The 21,897-nt window shown below is 37.4% G+C and overlaps 1 long non-coding RNA gene across 5 annotated transcripts in view; it reads right to left on the bottom strand.

Annotated features, from left to right (window-relative positions):
* Positions 1–4,584: 4,584 nt before the first annotated feature.
* The window catches only part of LOC130236202 (uncharacterized), a 125,743-nt gene continuing 108,430 nt past the window's right edge, over positions 4,585–21,897 (bottom strand). Inside the window, exons 3-8 of one of the 5 annotated variants that reach the window (XR_008838452.1) lie at positions 20,504–20,620; positions 19,412–19,446; positions 17,756–17,906; positions 11,603–11,723; positions 11,290–11,434; positions 4,585–5,078 (exon numbers count right to left, since the gene is read on the bottom strand). This is a non-coding gene — a long non-coding RNA (uncharacterized LOC130236202). Of the gene's footprint in view, positions 5,079–11,289; positions 11,435–11,515; positions 11,724–17,131; positions 17,236–17,755; positions 17,907–19,411; positions 19,447–20,503; positions 20,621–21,897 lie in introns of those variants that run through there. The other 4 variants (XR_008838450.1, XR_008838451.1, XR_008838449.1 and 1 more) reach the window with 4 other exon arrangements.

A 21,897-nucleotide genomic window follows, 5' to 3' on the forward strand; every position in this document is an offset into this window, starting at 1 on the left:
AGCCATTTTGTAAATCCCCAAGACTTCTTTAGGAACATTGATGCATTTTATTAGACAGAATGTGTTCTGGGTTTCAGTATTCATCATCATTTTGACTGGAAATAAGCTTGATGTAGTTATCCTATAGTGATTAAGGACTCAAAGTGGAGCAATTTAAATGAATTGACCTTATCAATGTCTATCACAGGCTAATATTGCAATCAGACAATGGGCTCTATACACAGCTAGAGTTTTAAAGACAACGATAAACTTCCGGTGAAAGCTTAATGTGACTATTTTCAATTTCACAAGGTTGTTTTTACAGCATCGATGTTGTAATGTAATTACATTCATTCAGGTAAGTAGACTTAAGCATTCATTTAGTTGTTTAAGCGTAAAATGAAATGAAAGACCATTGTAATCACTAGCGCCGTCAGTAGCAACAGATTAGCACAGAAATTCCATTGAAAAATGCTGTAGTAAAATAAACTGTGATATTTCTAAGTCATGGCAGAGGAAAATGGAATTTAATGCGGTAGTGCTTTTTGTCCGATCTGAGACCCACTTCATATAGTATATATAACTGGCAGTGAAGATTGATTTTTAAAGAAATCAGACCTTAAACGTGACAATTTGGTAATGGAAAGACAGTTCACCGGAAGCTCTGGGGCTGCCTGGCTGAAAATTAAAAGTCTGCATGCATACAGCCCATTGAAAATCTATATTTGATGATTATGTTTTTAAAGAGATCACCCAACATAAAAATGTACTCAATACTCACCATCAAGTGGTTCCAAAGATTTATAAAATCCTTTTTTTCCATTAAACACAAAAGAAAATATTGACGAATTTTTAAATCGATATTGACATGATCTATAGTATAAAATAATATTATAAATCAATATTTTTTAAAATATAATACAATATAATCATTCATTCTCTTTCAGCTAAGTCCCTTTATTCATCAGGGGTTGCCAAAGCGGAAACAACCTTCTTGCTGTGAGGCGACAGTGCTAACCACTGAGCCACTGTGTCGCCCCATCCACATACTTATGTCATCTAAATAGTCACATAGACGTATCGTTTTGTTTGATTTTGCATACTAAGCCTGGTGTATCAGATGCAAAGGCTAGGCTACAAAGCGTAAAGTATTGGTAGCCATTTTATGAATCCCCAAGACTTCTTCAGGAACATGAATGCATTTCATTAGACAGAAATATGTTCAGTGTTTCAGTATTCATCATCATTTGACTGGAAAAAAGCTAGTTATCATTAAAAGTGGCACAAATTAAACCAATTTACCTCATCAATGTCTATCACAGGCCCCTATTCTAATTAATGTGAAACAGACAATTGAAAATCTCATATTGTGGATTACACTTTTGAAGAGATATTTTCTTTTATAAAGACACTTCTTCCGCACAATATTATTGTATATTTACTTGCCCTCAAGTGGTTCAAAAGATTTATGAGTTTCATTTTTTTTCTAAACACAAAAGAAAATATTTTGAAGTATGTTAAGTCGATATCGACAATACGAAATCATAATATAGAAAATAGTCATTCATTTTCTTTTGGGTTTAGTCCCTTTATTAATCATGGCACCGAACCGCCAACTTAATCAGCAAATGATTTACGCAGGGGATGCCCTTCCAGCTGCAACCTATCTTTGGGAAACATCCATACACTTTTATGCACACACATACACTATGGACAATTTAGCTTACCCAATTCACGTATACTGCATGTCTTTAGACTTGTGTGGGAAACCGGAGCACCCGGAGGAAACCAAGGGAGAACATCTGAACTCCAAACAGAAATGCAAACTGGCCTAGCTGGGACTTGAACCAACTACCTTTTTGCTGAGAAGCGTCAGTGCTAACCGCTAAGCCAACGTGTCGCCCATATATAAATCAATGTCTTTAAAATTCTTTACATTTTTGGGTGCTCTACCCCTTGAAATGCATTAAGAAGATATCACATCATGTATTAATGTGGTTGCCCACTAGATGTCACCAGTGTTGAGCAGAAAATCTACTCAAATGCCATGAACAAGCCACGGGAGAATACAAAATCTTGCGGATTTACCCTTCAACGTTAACATTGCTTCTATAATCTGTCGAGGTTTATTTTTATTATGCTCCATTCATAAACACAGACTCTAAACTCCATTTGAACTACTTCAGCAGTAACTGCGTGGATTTTTCCGACGTTTATCTTTAGGTGTATAGCTAGCATCTGTCACTATATTCAATGTAGCACAACATTACATTTCTAATTTAAACCCACATGACAGCCAGATCTCAACTTTAACACAATATTACTATAAGCATCAGAACATTTTAAAAAAATAATTAGAGCCTTTTGTTTTTGCTCGGAAGCCATATGCAGGTGATTGAGTTTCCCAAACAGTGCGTCACACCTGAAACACCGAACATCTGTGAGCAGAAATCCTGCAGAAAACGGATTTAATGCATACATTCAAGAGCTCAGGTGTCTTCAGGGCTGATGTATTAAATGTCAGTCCACTAACCAGCAGAATGATTGGGCTGTAATTCCACATTAGCGCTGATCTCTGCTGTCAGAGGTGATGTTTGTGCTGGAGTTTGAAGAGCTGCTTTCTCATCAGTATGAGTGGTCAACTAGAGCCCGGGGTCAGAAAACTCACCTGTGCTGACCACCAGCGCAACAGTACTCCTGCTGCCATGGCAACGCAAACTTTATAATAATAATTCTGGAAAAGTGGAAGCGTAGGCCAACAGTCTTCAGGCTACAATAACCCACGACGTGTAGCATGTAAAGATTACTGCGCTTCTTCACATTTACAATACCTTTTCTGTCATCCAACAAAATAGTACTGGGTAACTTATTAACGCAATAGCATTTTTGTCAAATCTTTAATTAGATATCTCACTTCCCTGCTGAAAATCCAGCTTAAACCAGCCTAGGCTGGTTGGCTGGTTTTAGCTGGTTGACCAGTCTGGTTTTAGAGGGGTTTTGGCCATATCCAGGCTGGTTTTAAGCCATTTCCAGCCTGGTCTTAGCTGGTCAAGTTGCAAAATGACCAGCAAAATCTAGCTAAAACCTGGTTTAAGCTGGACATAGTTGGTTTTGGCTGGGCTCCCAGCCTGGCTAGGCTGGTCAAGCTGGTTTTAGCTGGTCATTTTCCAGCCTTGAAATAGCCAAAACCCCTCTAAAACCAGGGTGGTCGACCAGCTAAAACCAGCCAACCAGCCTAGGAGGTTTAAACTGTTTTTTTTTTCAGTAGGGTTGTAAGTTAGCATTTAGACATGTGTTAGCATGATGTATTTACCGATGTATCTGCCATTAGCAACATCGGTGATTCGAAAGACTCACCCTCACTGACAAGGTCCAGAATTTCTCTCATACATGAGCAGTGTTTCCAGATAGAGCTGACTTTTTCCAGCCCCAAAGCTGTCCAAAACCCGCCAAAACGCACAAAAAAAAAAAATGCCCAAAAAATTAGATTAGCATTTATATTTTATTTATATAAATCGAAATTAACCTATTACTTTAACAGTCACAATTTTTAACCATACAGCAACCAACACCAGCAGTCACAGAAACACAATATAACCAGGTCTCATTGGAACACTGCCCTCTCACCCACACACTGCACTTAATGTTAGTGTATGCTATTGTATGCTATGTAAGAAACTGACGTAAGTGAAGTCATCTTTCAATACTGACCAACTGTATTGTTGTTAAATAGTGAAAACATTTTACAAGTACCTTTTTTTCTAAATCTTGGACCTTACTCTTGAAAGAAAAATGACCAATAAAAAGGTGTGAAACATCAAAAGTTAATTTTAAAGTTATAAAGTTAGAGTTTAATACTAATTGTTGTTATACATGAATTTTACGAATGTACTTTTTGCAAGATATGCTAGAAAAATCAGGAAGCTTTACAAATTCTGACAGGAAAATGGGCTGGCAAGTTTGTTATTTGCCTAGTAAATATGACAATTTGCTTTGCCTTAATAGGCAGTTTTAATTTAAAGCCGTAACAGATTGATTTTTTCCCTAATGATATATGATATGATAAATTAGTATTTTTAAAATAATATGTATAAATACGTTTATTTTAAATATCACTGCTAAAAAAAAAATTGGATAGTTCACCCAAAATTTACAATTGATTCACTATTAAATCTCCCTCAAGTGGCTCCATACCCTATTTTCTGTTGAACACAAATGGTTATATTTTAAAGAAAGCTGAAAACCTGCAACCGTTGACTTACATTTCAGGAAAAACAAATACCATGGAGGTCAATGGTTACAGGTTTTCAACTTTCCCCAAAATACAGTATCTTCTTTTGTGTTCAACAGAACAAACTCAAAGGTTTGAAACAGGTACTAATTTCCAACCTTTATGTGTTTGTTTCTTCTGTTGAACACAAAAGAAGATATTTTGAAGAATGTTACAAACATGTAAACATTGACTTCCACTGAAGGCAAAACAAATACAATGGAAGTCAATGTTTAGAGGTTTGTAACATTCTTCAAAATATCTTCTTTTGTGTCCAACAGAAAATAGCGTATGGAGCCACTTGAGGGAGATTTAATAGTGAATCAATTGTAAATTTGGGGTGAACTATCCATTTAATGTTTTCTAAGTGTTCACGCTAGCCAGGTTTGGTTTGAAAAAAATAAATAATAATAGGTGAAATTGTGAAAATAATGAGCAATTTTTAATATTTGGATGAACTATTCCTATAAAGTACTATGAGATTGTGTTATCAGATTTTTAAAGATCACCCAGATCTCGCCATGTTTGTGTCTGTTTTTACGTTGCTCCTGTTCCTCAACAGCCCATGATGGAGTTGATCCCCCAGCTGTCCTGTGGACGGGACTCTCCACAGTCGGGCGGCTCCATCTGTCGGCGTGCTCATGTTCTGGCTGCTTCTTCTGTCATGTCTGACATGCAGCTGCACGGGTGTTTGTGCTGGAGCTCCAACAGAAGAGCAGCACCGCTGAGCCGCTGAGAGACGGCAGACACCATCATCCAGTCCACACCATCATCACTTCATCAAGGAGAAACATCACACTTTTACATCCGATCAAATCACTTGGCAGACCTGAGAAGGAAAATTCAATTAAATAACGTCATGACAAAGTAAAAGTATTACAAACAGCTGATTAACATTCCATTGTCATTCAGATTAATTCAGTTTTTTTATTTACGGCCGAGTGCCTTAGCATCCTACCAGTGACGATATACAGCCACATCTGATGGGTGTGATATTGCGTTTATACAACAGTTCGATATACAATAGTCATAAACAATAAATCAAACACGGAGAGTCTAAAAACCCTTTTGTAAGAGGAACTAATTTCTTCCACCATTCATTTACATCTGCAGCTGATGCCAGAACAGCAGGAGCTGTTGCTAATTTACCAACATCACTTTAGAGCTACTGTTTGAATGATTCTCTAGCGTAATGTCTAAAGTGATGACAAATGGGTTTTTGCTCACATTTTAAGATCATAAGGCTAAACGGCATGAAATGTCATCAGTTTACAGAGATTTCCCAGTATTTCTCTGTTGCAATCGGGAGATCACAATATTACTATGGTATAAATACAGCACTACAACATACAAAAGAGAGAGATCAACTTAGTCATTTACCTGCTCAATAATGATTTGATCAGCCAGCCTGATCTCACAAGAAAATTAACTATTTTACGTTTTGTCAGTTTAGTGGCTAATTCCTCAAAATTGCCTCAAAAGTACATTATGTTATCCAAAAGCAGCAATATTTGTCAAACTATAGAGTGTCCTCTGCTTGTTGCTGTATATGGGTGGAGTAATACACAAGGGTGAAGAGGCGGTACGAGTGCTGTTACTGGCAGAATATCGCACAGCTATCAGACAATCAGATTCAAAAATTCATTCCTCTCTTTTAATGACCTTGAGAAGGTGATCCATGCTTTTATTTTGGAAAGACTTGACTATTGCAATTCTCTATATGTGATATTTTATAAACAAATTTCAGGAGAAGCATGCGCAGAAGTTTCAGTATCAAATACGTCATTGACAATTATTCTATTATCCAATCAGTTCTTGACTAAACCCCTATATATACCAAAGCTGTCTTACCTGCAGCATCTTACCACTTTAGCATCCCTCCACCACCCGTCACCTCACCTCTTAAGCATTACAATCCCGGGGGGAGCATTCTTGGGCCGGGCTAGATAGTTCGCTCGAATCCCAATTCCTCTCTGTTTCCTGATAAGGGGAATAACTCGAGTTGGGGTGTGTTCCCCGAGCTCAGAGCCCTCTCCCCGGACAGCCTGCCAAATACGTTTTATTCTGAAACTATTGCAAGTGTGAACTCGTGAAGTGGGTATTAGTCAAAATGCCCTAAATAGATTGCAATTAGTACAAAATGCAGCTGCGAGACTTCTGACAGGGACTCGCAAGCATGAGCACATATCCCACAGTTCTTTCCTCTCTGAGCTGGCTGCCTGTTAGGTCACAGATTGATTTTAAACTATTAATTGTTGTTTTTAAATCCTTAAATGATCTGGCACCACCTTGCTTATCAGACCTCCTACATGTACTGTATATAATCCTGGTAGGGCACTAATCAGTTTATTCTTTCTGTATCAAGGTCTCGGTGTAAGCAAAGTGGGGATCGGGCTTTTGCTGTTATCGCACCAAAACTCTGGAACGGGCTTCCACCCCACATCAGACATGCTCCAACTCTATCTGTTTTTAAAAAGCGTTTGAAACTCCATCTTTGTTCTTTAGCATTTGAACCTTTTCAAACATAAGGCAAACCCCTCAACAATTAAATTGTAATGTATGTGATGTAGGTTTTATTTTAATTTAGTATTGATTGTGTTCAGCACTTTGGGCAACGTTGTGTTGTAAAAAATGTGCTATATAAATAAACTAACTAACTAAAAACACACAGAACTGTTGTATAAACATATATAAAAGGTAAGACAGAACACTGCACACAAAACACACACATTTGCACATTGACAATGCACAAAAAACACTAAAGCTGAATAAGATCAAATGTTTTCATACCTTTTATTTAAAAACTACCTTAAACATTCTAATATATGGAACCGATAAATAAAGCTGCATGAGAAAAAAGTTGGGGACAAAAAAAGAGACCACTCTGGATTTATTAGATATGCATTTGAGTAAAATGTTAATATTTGTTTTATTCTATAACAGGCCTCAAACTGGATTCCTGGAGGGCCGCAGCTCTGCACGGTTTTGTTCCAACTCTAAAACACAGCTGATCAAATTAATCAAGGTGTTCAAGACCAATAGACATTATTAAGGAGGTGTGAGTTGGAAGTGGTTGGAGTTAAACTCCGCAGAGCTGTGGCCCTCCAGGAATTAAGTTTGAGACCTATGATCTATAATGCTCTGATAACATTTCTTCCAAATTTAAGATTTCATTTGCTGCGATTGAGAAGTCAGGGTTATTCCAACCAACATTGGTGATCATTTATTCATTTTCCTTTAGCTTAGTCTCTATTTCAGAGGTCGCCACAGCGGAATGAACCGCCAAATATTCCAGCATATGTTTTACGTAGCGGATGCCTTTCTAGCCGCAACCCAGTACTGAGAAACACCCATACACTCTCACATTCACACATACACTATGACCAGATTAGCTTACCCAATTTACCTATAGCGCACTAGTCTTTGGACTTGTCGGGGAAACCGGAGCACCCTGAGGAAACCCACGCCAACACGGGGACACCATGCAAACTCCACACAGAAATGCCAATTGCCGCAGCTGGGACTGGAACCAGCAAGCTTTTAGCTGTGAGGCAACAGTGCTAACCACTGAGCCACCGTGCCGCCATATTGATTATAAATTTTGACAAAGATTTAACACACATATACATACAGCTGTTGAAAATAATAAAACACCACTTCTCTTTGAGATTCATAGTTATGTGAGTAAAACATACATATATTTGGTTTTATTCTATGAATTACAGATGACATTATATTTAGGAAAAGTCATTTACAGCATCTTCTTTGGCTTGCAACAACAAGTTTATCATTACTTAGACCAGTGTTTCCCAACCCTGTTCCTGGAGGCACACCAACAGTACATATTTTGTATGTCTCCCTTATCTGACCCATTCGTGTCAGGTTTTGGGATCTTTTCTAATGTTCTGCTGAGTTGATTCAGGTGTGTTTGATTAGGGAGAGGTTGAAAATGTGTAATGTTGATGTGCCTTCAGGAACAGGGTTGGGAAACACTGACTTAGACAACACTATGGAAGCCCTGAACCACACGATGGGAAAAAAAGCAATCTTGGTGGTAAGGAATTTAAAAAAATAAAACTTATCTTGTTATAACGACATGATATCTCGTTATATTGACTTAATTATGTTGTTAAAATAAGATATTCTGTCATTATAACGAGATATGTCGTTTTAACTATGTAGTTAAGTGATAATAACAAGATATTATGTCGTTATAACGAGATAAGTTCTTTTTTTTCACCGTGCGGTTCAGGGCTTCCACAATCTTTCAATTAAAAAAAAAAAACATTAAGAGTTTAATCATTTCTGAAATAATCTTGATTTTTTTTTAAATAGAGGAACATCTATATTTAGATATGGATATTTATTTAAGCAATTGAATTTGAATAATTGAATAATTTACAATAAATGATTATGTTAACTTCTTTTCTTGTCATATTACACACACTGTACAGATTTAAGCCCTGCTCACACTGTGAGATTTCAGCCACGATTTTGTCATCTGAGACAAATTTGGGAAATCCCAAAAGATTCCTGAAATCCATGAGCTAAAATCGGTGGTCTTTGATCATTGGTTTGACATGTTTACTGACAGCCGCTTAGTGCCCGTTGTGATCAGATTTTTCCTCTGATCAAGTTCTGGCAGTGTCAGAAGATTTAAGACACTCTCCTGCAGTGTGACAACAGCTGCAATGAGCGTCAATCCAAGAACCAATAGGAGCTCCGAATTATGTGACGCAATCCATGTGACCATTCAAATGACCGCAGGGAAATGTCAAAACAGTTTTTTCTTCCTGGTTTTATTGTTGAGACATGGAATCATTTTAGAATGTGGGATAGTAAAAGAGTCACGAGTGGATGACGTCAAACTCCGGGGGCGTTTTCTGTCGTGTTTGGCGTGTCTTCTTTGTCGTTTTGCCTGACTTTATGACAGCTGAGATCTTACAGTGTGACATGGGAGCCATGTTCATGCAGTCTGACATGCTACAATTGTTCAGGATTATAAATAAATAAATAAATAAAATCGCACAGTGTGAGCCAACCTTTAGTTGGATCAAACAACACGTACATTGTCTGCATGTAGTACCTAAATACTGTGATGAAAGTGAAGTTTTATAAACCAATTTCGAGAGGAGGATGTGATATGATTGATCGCGGCTGGTCTCTCGCCTGTAATCAGAAATAATCCAATCAGATTGATCCAAGCTTACAATAAATAGTGCGATTTCGCCCTACTGTCTTTTTTTGGTTTGGAAGAATGCCCCCTTCCACCCCATCTCCTCCATTTCCTTATTGACCATGGGGAGCTCTCAAAAATTACCTGATGTCAGACCCCCATTGGGCTCAATTATCTCTGAGCTCAGGGTTCATTCCCGGAACCAATGGTGTCACTAGACCCCATTTGGGGCACGTGCCCCAGTAAAAATCACCAGTGCCCCAGTAAATGCTTTGAGATATGACTTTATATGCAAGTGTTTTTATTTAGAGTGGTAAACCCAGAATAAAGACGTTATTCTCTATGTGCAACCAAACCAACGGCTGGTGAAAGCAATGTAGTTTAATCAAAAAGCAAACTGAGCATGTGCGCAGAAAAAAAAACATACCCACGCGCCTTACGCTCCTGTGTGACACTGACGCGCTGCTCTGCTACCGCTGTAAGTCCCGGTTGTTAACATGCACGCTGAAAAAATAGCCGCGCTGCACATGCGTTATGAAACCAGCGTAACAGTCTTTTATGCGGTGTCAGCACGCAGTGAGTTTTGCAAGTCGACAAAACAAAGTTTAAATAATATGATGGTGATTTTATTTGGACTAAGCATGGCTCCTGATAGATTGTATTTTATAAAGCAAATAAAGGCATGATGAGTCAGGGAGCTAAGACCTAGCCTAATAAACCTAATGCTCGGCCATAAGTCGGGTCTAAGACACACAACAGATAATTCTATAACACATCTTTTTTTGTACTCTATAGAATTGTTATAGAATTTCGTTCTAATGAAATAAATATTCATGCAAATTTTATTATTTCCAGTTACATTTAAGATTAAGTACTGTTATTTATTTAGAAAAACAATTGTATAATAACAATAATACGGTTATTTATTTATAATTATATATATATATATATATATATATATATATATATATATATATATATATATATATATATATATATATATAATTTTTTTTGATTAATATTATATATTATTTTTTTGAGAGGGACCTGTGCCCCAGTAGAGCTTTATTTCTAGCAACACCCCAACCAGGAACAGCATGCCAAAGCGTCAAGCAATATCTAAGTATATGACTTACACTGCGGTCACACTAGAGTTTGAGCATGCGAAATTCTGTTGTACGTCACTACGAAAAGGGACGGGATTAAACAAGATGATTAGACATTTAAAAAAGTGAGCGATTGGTCCATATTTTAAACTTCTGTCCAGAGAGGTCATGTTTTGATCTTCGATTGGTCTTACAATCACGTGATGCGAACTCGCAGGACAGAGTTCACTAATCTTGAACTTTCCAACACAGTCAAATGTGAAACTTGCCGCACGAGCTTGTGTTTCCAGTCTGCCGCATTCGCGTGCGTATGAACAGAAGTCTATGGGGAGAAAAGTCCAGCGTGACCGGAGCTTTACAGTTGAAGTCAAAATTATTCGCCTTCCTGTGAATTTCTTTATCAAATATTTCCCAAATAATTTTAAACAGAGCCAGAAATTTTTCACAGTATTTCCTATAATATTTTTTCTTCTGGAGAAAGGCTTATTTGTTTTCTTTTGGCTAGAATAAAAGCAGTTTTCAATTTTTTTAAAGCCATTTTAAGGTCAATATTATTAGCTCCTTTAAGCAATATGTTTTCAATAGTCTACAGTACAAACCATCATTATACAATGACTCTCCTAATTACCACCAACTTGCCTAAATAAACTAGTTAAGCCTTCAAATGTTATTTTAAGCTGAATACTAGTACCTTGAAAAATACAGTAAAATATTACGTACTGTCATCATGGCAAAGATATAAGAAATCAGTTCTTTACAGGCCTGTTCAGCTGATGTGTGGTGATGATTCAGACTCTCAGGTTAAAGAGTTCACCACATCATGAAGCAGAAAGCCACAGTCAACATCTCTCCTCCTGCCTCGCTTTCCTCCCAACTCCAGGATTCAAGAGCTGGGTTGTGACTCTGAGCAGACGAACGTTTTAGTTAGCATAAAAGATAATTCAGTTTTTCTTTCCTCCTCCTCCTCCTCCTCCTCCTCCTCTTTTTCATGGGAAATCCCTGGAGGCTGAGCTTCAGAAGGAAGGCCAGTGGAGTTTGATAACGTACAAGCAGAGCATTTGTTTTACTCACCCTTGAATCAAAGTTTCCTTTGTGTGTGTGTGGGACCGGATCTGTTTTCCAGGCCTGCAGACTCAGGAGAGTCCATTGAGTTCACAACAACAAAGAGGCCTTGCGCTGAGACTTCCAAGAGCTGGAAAAACACAAACGTATGTCCTCGCGAACACAGACGGACAGCAGAGCAAAAACAGGTCTACGAAATAAAGCTGCCTCTTCAGATATGATGTGATCTCATTCCACTACACACTGCCTGATGGAAAAATACATATTCTGTCGAATGCTTGATTCTGATTGGCTGGTCGAACATGCTAATGGCTCATTTACAAAGAAAAAGTCTTTACGTTTGTCTAAAAACTGTGAGACGCAGAGCTTGGTAGACCTGAGAAGGACAAATTCAATCAAATAACATCACGACAAAATTAAACAGAAAAAAATAGCTTATTAATATTCCTTTGTCTTTAGGGCTACCGAAATTGAAACATTTAACCAGGTGTCTTCTTTAAAACTCCCGTTTAATTACAATAAAGTATAAGTATTGTGTTACGCTACAGAACATAATAATTATTTGTTCATTTATTTTATATATATAAATATTATATATATACAGATTTGTGTTTTGTTTATGCATCTGGAGCTGATGTTGTGTTGCACGCTGTGGAGCATGCGCAGGTCTCCCTCTCTCCCTCCAGAGCTGCGCTTGATTGCGGTCCAGCTGTGTTGCGAGTGGGAGCGTATATAAGCTGGAGGAGAGGAACAAAGGATGGATCTTTCTGCAAGGTGCAGGTCGCAAATCTCCGTCGTCGTTACCGCCGCTGTTGCTGTTGTTCCGAGCGTCTCCTATCTCCTGCCCCAGATTGTTTGTTGAATTAGTGGTGTGATTGACTGATTTCGTTAGCTGACAATTTAATTCTTTTCTAAACTGTTCGCCGTTAGATCTGAGCCTGTGTGCTTTTTCACTTATTAAAACTATATATTATTTTTGGATTTAAATTGAAGCTGTAGGTTGGGAATTGCCACCCTGCTGAAAAATTCAGCTTAAACTAGCCTAGGCTGGTTGGCTGGTCTTAGCTGGTTGACCAGCCTGGTTTTAGAGGGGTTTTGACCATTTCCAGGCTGGTGTCCAGCCATTTCCAGCCTGGTCTTGCTGGTCAGGCTGGAAAATGACCATCTAAAACCAGCTTCTCCAGCCTAGACAAGCTGGGAGCCCAGCCAAAACCAGCTATGTCCTGCTTAAACCAGGCTTTCCAGGCTGGCCTCCAGCCTGGTCTTAGCTGGTCAGGCTGGAAAATGACCAGCTAAAACTAGCTTGACCAGCCTAGACAAGCTGGTAGCCCATCCAAAACCAGCTATGTCCAGGCTGGAAATGGCTGGAAACTAGCCTGGAAATGGTCAAAACACCTCTACACCTTACACCTCTACTCAAAGTTTCTCGTATGGTTTACTTTTTCCGGTAAAAACTCGAAGTGTAGAAGCGTCCATACTCTAACCGCTGATATTGCCCACAATACATTGCGCGTAGGACGTGAATTCCATTTAGAACTACAAACGCGGGTGAAAAGTGTAAACAAACTGCAAACATGATGGCACAAGAGACCAACCGTCAAGTAGAGAGGCTTTGGTAAAGATATTTGTATGACTGTTAATTATTATGTAGCCCACTGGGACATGTTTTAATCACGTTTTCTGTGTTATATTTCATCTGCGACAACAATACTGAACTTATATAAAGACGTGTTTGGACATTAACGCTTGAATGCAGAATTATCCAAACACCTGAGGAGATTTCTCTGCATGAAAGACTCGTAAATGGGAGATTAACCTGCTGCTGCTTCTTCAATAAGGTAGGAAATTAAATATGAAAGAAATGTGGATGATGTGTGGATGATTGACAGGGCTCGTAATACAACGATCTGTTAACGAGGAAGTAGTATGTCCCAAAAGCTTGCATACTCTTCTGTTACACACTCAAAAGTGTGTACTTTTCCTTCACAAAAAAAAGTTTTAGGGTGTAGTATAATATGTGAATTGGACGCCGTATGGGTGTTTCCCAGTGATGGGTTGCAGCTGGAAGGGCATCCAAAACATGCTGGATAAGCTGGCGGTTCATTCCGCTGTGGCGACCCCAGATTAATAACGGAACTAAGCCGAGAAGAAAATGAATGAATATGTTGTGACAGATTTGCTTTCTGTGTTGTAAATCCATCACTCGTTAGGTTCCAGTCTTAAAAGGCAGCTGACTATGCAGGCATCTCATTAGGTTTTGGAACACAGCTACACTCCTCAGAAAGCCACCTAGTTTGCATGATTTGAGCGCGTCTCTCTGAGCCGTGTTTAATGTGTGTTTCGTGTTAACAGCAGCTCGCTGGCTAAAGCTCTCTGCTTTGTTCTCCAATCCTGAGGTTAACGATTTTCCGTCGTGGGAGGCGGGGGAGAAGAGCGGCCGAATTAGGATTCAGCTCCATCCTCAGCGCCGAGCGGCTGTCTGCTGCCTACCCAGCAACCCCGGCGCTTTGTGACAAGGAGATGGATGATATCTGCAGCCTGGCCGGCCGCTCTATGGGTACACACACACATACTTCTCAGCGAAGCCGGCGAGGTTGTGCGCACACACATTCCCACATGTAACTAATGCCGTGTTGCTGCTGCTGCTACAACCTTTAACATGTAACACAGAAAAGCAGAGCCGCAGACGCCTGCCTGTGTGACTGGACGCTTCATTTGGGAAAATAGTGCATTCATAAATATACAGGGAATCTTAAAGTGTGTGTTAGGGAATTAGATCTTGTATCAAGGTCAGACACTGCAGGCAAAAACAGTTTCGTGCACCTGTCAATTGTGCAATTTTAAGGCTTTTGTTGTTTTTATTGTCAGTCTAATGGAAAGGAAATATCCAAACTGCATGTTTAAGTGTTCCTTTTGATATTTAAAGATGGTAGATATGTTCATGTTATAATGAGTTTTAATATGCTGCACTGAGCCACACAGCTCCACTTCAGCAGCTTTACACACACCACACTTCTCTGAAGGCTTTTTTACAGTGTTTATTCATAATATGTATGGTTATATACTACATTTAATAATACAAAAAAGAAAAGTTTGATAAATTTGAGACATACAGTCTTAGCCCACTTATAAATTTCTTTCTTTTTAAAATATTTTCCAAACAATGTTTAACAGAGCAAGGAAATTTTCACAGTATGTCTGATAATATTTTTTCTTCTGGAGAAAGTCTTATTTGTTTTATTTCGGCTAGAATAAAAGCAGTTTTTAATTTTTTAAAAACCCTTTTAAGGTCAGTATTATTAGCCCCTTTAAGCTATATTATTGTTTCAATAGTCTACAGAACAAACCATCGCAATAAAATAACTTGCCTAATTACCCTAACCTGCCTAGTTAACTTAGTTAAACTAGTTAAGCTTTTAAATGTGACTTTAATCTGAATACTAGTGTCTTGAAAAATATCCAGTCAAATATTATTTACTGTCATCATGAAAAAGATAAAATAAATCAGTTATTAGAAATGAGATATTAAAACTATGAGGACCCTATTATACACCCGGCGCAATGCAGCGCAAGGCACGACGCAATTGTTGTTTGCTAGTTTCAGCTCAGCACAAGAGTTGTTTTGTTTTGTGCCACGCTGTTTAAATAGCAAATGCATTTGTGCTCAAATGTTATTTTATTAAGTTTATTCATGACAATTTGCTTTTGTATAATGTTATTATTATTAGCAGTATTATTTATTATATGCATATTTATATTTATATTAAAAACAAGCTTAGATTTGCCCACCTGTCAGGTTTTAGGCCATATGGAGCATAGCATGTGTGTTTGGATATAACTCGTTCATTTATTTGTTTGCTGGAAATTAGAACTGAATTTAGAAATAGATTTAAAACAAATCTTTGCACCTAACAAACTAAATTAATTATGTAAAGGTCTGTGCGTACAACACGTTTTCCTATCCACGAGAGTGAAAGTGAAAGTAAATAATGAGCAGGCTCATCTCTCATTCTCACGCTGTAGATGCTCTGTTTAACTGTTTTATTGCTAGTGAAGTGCTCAGTTTTTCCTCTTACAAAGTCCGCCATGTAAATAGCAAATGCGCTATGGCGCAGAACAACTGACTCTTAAAGGGAATGGGAGATGAGACTCTGATTGGTTTATTCTCAAAACACACCTATAACTCATTAAGAGAATAAGCTCAACCCTGTTAGACCATGCGCCGTGGCACAAAGAGGATTTTTGCCGTGGCACAAAGAGTGGATTCTGACACGCCCCTTAATCCGTTTGCGCCCTGCGCTTTGCGCATGGAGAGTCAAAATAGAGCCCCTTAGGCTTAGAAATGTGTTGAAAAAATCTTCTCTCTGTTAAACAGAAATTGGGGAAAAAATGAACGGGAACTGATCAGGGGGGCTAATAATCCTGACTTCAACCGTAAATTAATCCAATTTTAACATTAATCCAAGTTTTACATCACCTTCATTTCTCTAAAACTAGATTAAGTCAAATATTTCCCTCTGTATCTCCTAAATGTAACAGAGGTGGTGGAGGGGACTTTTATTTTGAATTCGTCCTGTTCTTTATGAGTTTTGGTCCAGCATATTTGAATTGTTTTCCAGTGCTTATGGAACCGATAACAAACCTGACTACAATTGGGTTATTTTTGAATATAATAATATAATGGACACCTTTCCATTAACCCAACAGCAAGCCCTGATGGTTTGCATGATTACAGCTAAAAAGATGATTTTAATTAATTGGAAATCTCCAAAGGCTCCCTGTTATAAGAGATGGTTGAACGAGCTGCTTTATGTCATTCAAATGGAACAACTACGTCTTGAAACTTCACAGAAAAAAAGCTGAAACCACATGGGGACCTATCTTAAGACTCATTTTAAGTTTGTAAATGTTCATTTCTAACCTATATATTCATGACACTGGCTCTGTAAAAATGTGAATATTGTGATTTTTTGTTTATATGTTTATGCTACATATATTGTGTGTATATATGTATATATATTAATGTCATTTATTCTGTAATAGTTTTTTCTTCTTTTTATTGGTGTTGTACTGTTTTTGTTAAGTATCTTATAAATGTTAACTAAAAAATATTGCAAAAAAAGATACAAAAAATGCTTTTATCCACAGCTGTTTTCAGTATTTTCTTAATTATACAATGATACAACAAGATACCCAAAAGCCCCTCAGTAAAATCCTTTGACTCTATTGTGAATGGTAATAACTATTTTATATATATATATATATATATATATATATATATATATATATATATATATATATATATATATATATATATATATATATATATATATATATATATATATATTTAACCCTGTTCACAAGCAGTGTCTTGCTTTAAGATGTACTTTTTAAACAGCAATTTTTATCAGAGGAAGAGTGAGATGCAGAAATGAGGCTGGAATCAATGCAGATATATTAACAACATTTATTAGAAAGTCTTAAACATACAAATATGCAAGAGAATAAATGCTCTGTTTTAGGTGTGTGCATGTGTGTGCGTGTGTAAGCAGAAGGTCAGAGGATCTGTCTTTGCTCTCCGCCTCCTCTAATGCAGGAGTGTATTTGTGTCAGACTCACCTGCTGTAACTGATACTGCAAACCTACAGTACACGCAAACACACACACACACACACACACACACACACACACACACACACACGCACACACGCACACACACACACACACACACACACACACACACAGAGAGAGAGAGAGAGGGAGAGAGCATCATTTCTGTAGTGCACACTATGGGAAAATGTTTAAAATGTGGGATATTAAAGTAAACTGCATTTACATTTGCACTACATACATACATACATACATACATACATACTTACATAAAATAAAAGCAGAGCATGTTCAAACTAAAATATTTCATATTCGGTCAAATATATAATTAAAAAAAATCTAAACATCCCTAAAAACTGTTCATTCTTTCATTTTCTTTTTGGCTTAGTCCCTTTATTCATCAGGGGTCGCCACAGCGGAATGAACCACCAACTTATCCAGCATATGTTTTACGCAGCGGATGCCCTTCCAGCTGCAACCCATCACTGAGAAACACCCATACACACTCATTCACACACATACACTACTGACAATTTAGCTTACCCAATTCACCTGTACCACATTGCTTTGGACTTGTAGGGGAAACCGGAGCATCCGCAGGAAACCCACGCCAACACGGGGAGAACATGCAAACTCCACACAGAAACGTCAAATGATCCAGCTGAGGCTTGAACCAGCGACCTTCTTGCTGTAAGGCGAAAAACTGTTCATCAAATCAAAATAATTAAATAAAAAGATAATAAAAATATTAGAAATATTTTAATAAATATAAGATAAATAAGATATAAGTATAAAAAATTACATATTTGAATTAAAGAAAATATAAATATTGTAATTTATTCAGATATAATATAGTTTGTTGTCTACATATAATTAGACAGGCTTTTGCATCAAAAAAAGATGAATGCAAATAGATAACAGTAGGCATTATATATAATCCAAATAAAATAAATATATGGCTTTTATTATTGTTATTATATATCATTATTTATTTAGCAAATTATATCATATGTAATGTTTGGTATACCACACCTAATATTTATACAATTATGATTATTTACAGTTGAAGTCAGAATTATTAGCCCCCCTTTGATTTTGATTTTCTTTTTTAAATATTCCCAAATGATGTTTAACAGAGCAAGGAAATTTTCACAGTATGTCTGATAATATTTTTTCTTCTGGAGAAAGTCTTATTGTTTTATTTCGGCTAGAATAAAAGCAGTTTAATTTTTTAAAAACCCTTTTAAGGTCAAAATTATTAGCCCCTTTAAGCTATATTATTGTTTCTATAGTCTACAGAACAAACCACTGTTATACAATAACTTGCCTAATTACCCTAACCCTGCCTAGTTAACCTAATTAAACTAGTTAAGCTTTCAAATGTGACTTTTCAACTGTATATATATATATATATATATATATATATATATATATATATATATATATATATATATATATATATATATATATATATATAAATAACAGAGCTTTTTTCAACACATTTGTAAACATAATAGTTTTAATAACTCATTTCTAATAACTGATTTATTTTATATTTGTCATGATGACAGTAAATAATATTTGACTAGATATTTTTCAAGACACTTCTATACAGCTTAAAGTAACATTTAAAGGCTTAACTAGTTTAATTAGGTTAACTAGGCAGGTTACGGTAATTAGGCAAGTTATTGTATAACGATGGTTTGTTCTGTAGACTATTGAAACAATAATATAGCTTAAAGGGGCTAATAATTTTGACCTTAAAATGGTTTTAAAACGAAAAAACTGCTTTTATTCTAGCCGAAATAAAACAAATAAGACTTTCTCCAGAAGAAAAAATATTATCAGACATACTGTGAAAATTTCATTGCTCTGTTAAACATCATTTGGGAAATATTTAAAAATAAATAAATAAATAAATAAATCAAAAGGGGGCTAATAATTCTTATTTCAGCAGTATATAATCATGTATTACTGTTTACATATTTAATAAAATTGTATTAACAACAATTGTTTAAAAATCGAATAATTAATATAACGAAGATTTATTCAGGAAACTTTTAATAATGATGCATAATATATTTGTTCCTGGAAAATAAGACAACCATATTGTGTATTATGTGCAGTGAGTGTGTGTTGAAGATTGTGTGGTGCATGTTACTAATAAGCAATAACATGTATAATGACACTAAACAAACTGACCCTCACCTGAAGCTGAAATCAACATCATGAGCTCTCCACACCTACAAAGACAAAACACACCAATTAAAAACATCAATGAAGTCCATCAATACAAAACAACTTCTGAGGCGTCATCCTGGAATTATTCACAACTTTATTTAAGAGAGAAACAAAGACAGACAGGAAAGGGTTATCTCTCTGTGTCCAAAGAACAAAAAGACGGCTTATATCTGTGTGCTCATGTCTGTGTGTGTGTATTTGTCCATCTATGTGCATATGTGTGTGTTTTGTCTGTCTGTCTGTGTATGTGCGCATACATACGTATGTGTGTGCCTTTCTGTATATGTGTGTGTTTATAGTTGTCTGTTTGTAGTGTGTGTTTTTATGTATGTGTCTGTCTTTCTATGTGTGTGCATGTGTATTGTGTGTGTCTCTGTCTGTCTGTGTGTATGTGTGTGTGTCAGTGTTCATCTGACTGTGTTTATGTCTGTGTGGACCTGTCTGTGTGTATATGTGCGCATGCAAGTGTAAATCTGCATGTCTGTCTGTATATGTGTGTTTGTCTGACTGTGTATGTGTTTGTCTGACTGTATATGTGTGTGTCTGTACATGTGAATGTGTGCATGTGTGTGTATATGTGTTTGTCTGTCTGTATATGTGTGTGTCTGTTTGGCTTTGTGTATCTATGTGCGCGTGTCTGTCTGACTGTGTATATGTGCATACATATGTGTGTGTGCATACATATGTATGTGTTGGTGTGTATGTGTATCTGTGTGTGTGTGTGTGTGTGTGTTTGTCTGACTGTTTATATGTTTGTGTATCTGTGTGTGTGTGTCTCTGTCTAGCTTTGTGTATCTGTGTGTGTGTGTCTCTGTCTGGCTTTGTGTATCTGTGTGTGTGTGTGTGTCTCTGTCTGGCTTTGTGTATCTGTGTGTGTGTCTCTGTCTGGCTTTGTGTATCTGTGTGTGTGTCTGTCTGGCTTTGTGTATCTGTGTGTGTCTCTGTCTTTGTTTGTCTGACTGTGTATTTATGTGTGAGTCTGTCTGTCTGTGTGTATATGTGTGCATGTGTTCTATGTGTGTGTGTGTGTGTGTGTTTCAGGATTTGTGGATTGCTCACTCAGTCTTTTGGTGCAGGTAAATGGAGCACCTGCGTCCGTCTGTGCCGGTCAGGTTAAAAGCTCTTCCTCTCGGAGCGTCTGCAGGTTCCACTGGAGTCCCGTCGGCCGACAGAAACCTGCGAGACACAAGCTAATTATCCTCTAAAGCAAGAAGCCAGTTGTGGTTCAATAACTCCAGCAACAGACAGCAGATCCTGCGTCTCCAGGCAACGCCTCCACAGACATCAGAGACACAGAGACTCACTGACTGCCTGACATCCACACATCCTCCAGAACATTACACTCGCTTCACTTTCATTCACTTTCTGACTGAGATACATGCACTAAAATGAGGACATTTCCCAAATCACTATTTATTTTCCCTGTGTCATATTTCTGTCTGACCTAAGTGATCAGGCATTACTGAATTTAACACTTTCCAGCAAAGAGTTTTGCATTTAGTAGACTTCTTTTTTTATAATAATTTTTTCGGGCAATGCAGTGGCACAGTGGTAGTGCTGTCGCCTCTCAGCAAGAAGGTTGCTGGTTCGAGCCTCGGCTGGGTCAGTTGGTATTTCTGTGTGGAGTTTGCATGTTCTCCCTGCGTTCGCGTGGGTTTCCTCCGGGTACTCCGGTTTCCCCCACAGTCCAAAGACATGGTATAGGTGAATTGGGTATGCTAAATTGTCCGTAGTGAATGAGTGTGTATGGATGTTTCCCAGAGATGGGTTGCGGCTGGAAGGGCATCCGCTGCGTTAAACATGTAAACACCCCGGATTAATAAAGGGACTAAGCCGAAAAGAAAATGAATGAATGATTTTTTGGGGGGTTTTCACCTTTATTTAATAGGACAGTAGAGATTATTGACAGGAAAGCATGAGGAACAGAATGAGGGGAAGGATCGGCAAAGGACCGCAAGGCGGAAGCGAACCCGGGTCGCCGTGAGCACCGTAGTGCATGTGTCAACACACTAATCACTACACCATTGGCACCGACCACATTTAGTAGACTTCTAATAGACATCTAAACAAAGACAGCTTGGCTAAAACAAGGCTAAATTTGGGCTGCCAGTTAAAATCTAATTATTACGCTCCAAGTCTAGGGAAAAACAACATGGGTATAATAAACGAAAAAACAAATGTTGTGGGTGGTGGATTTCCCAAACAAAAAAAAACGTAAACTTAATGCAAAATATCCCCTTCGGTCGACAACCAAACTCAGACAATCAGTTGAGAGTAAATGGATAGATTTATTATAGGAAGATAGTAGTTTAAATGAGCATGTCTTCAGGGTGGCCACAGGCCAAAATAACAAACAAAAGAATCTACAAAGTAAATGAACTAAATCACCTATAAATATTTAAAGAAAACTACAGGAAGCTTACCTTCCTCCCTAAACATAAAGTCAAAAGCAA

This window comes from Danio aesculapii, chromosome 10 (assembly GCF_903798145.1).
Source record: "Danio aesculapii chromosome 10, fDanAes4.1, whole genome shotgun sequence".
Classification (NCBI taxonomy): Eukaryota; Metazoa; Chordata; class Actinopteri; order Cypriniformes; family Danionidae; genus Danio; species Danio aesculapii.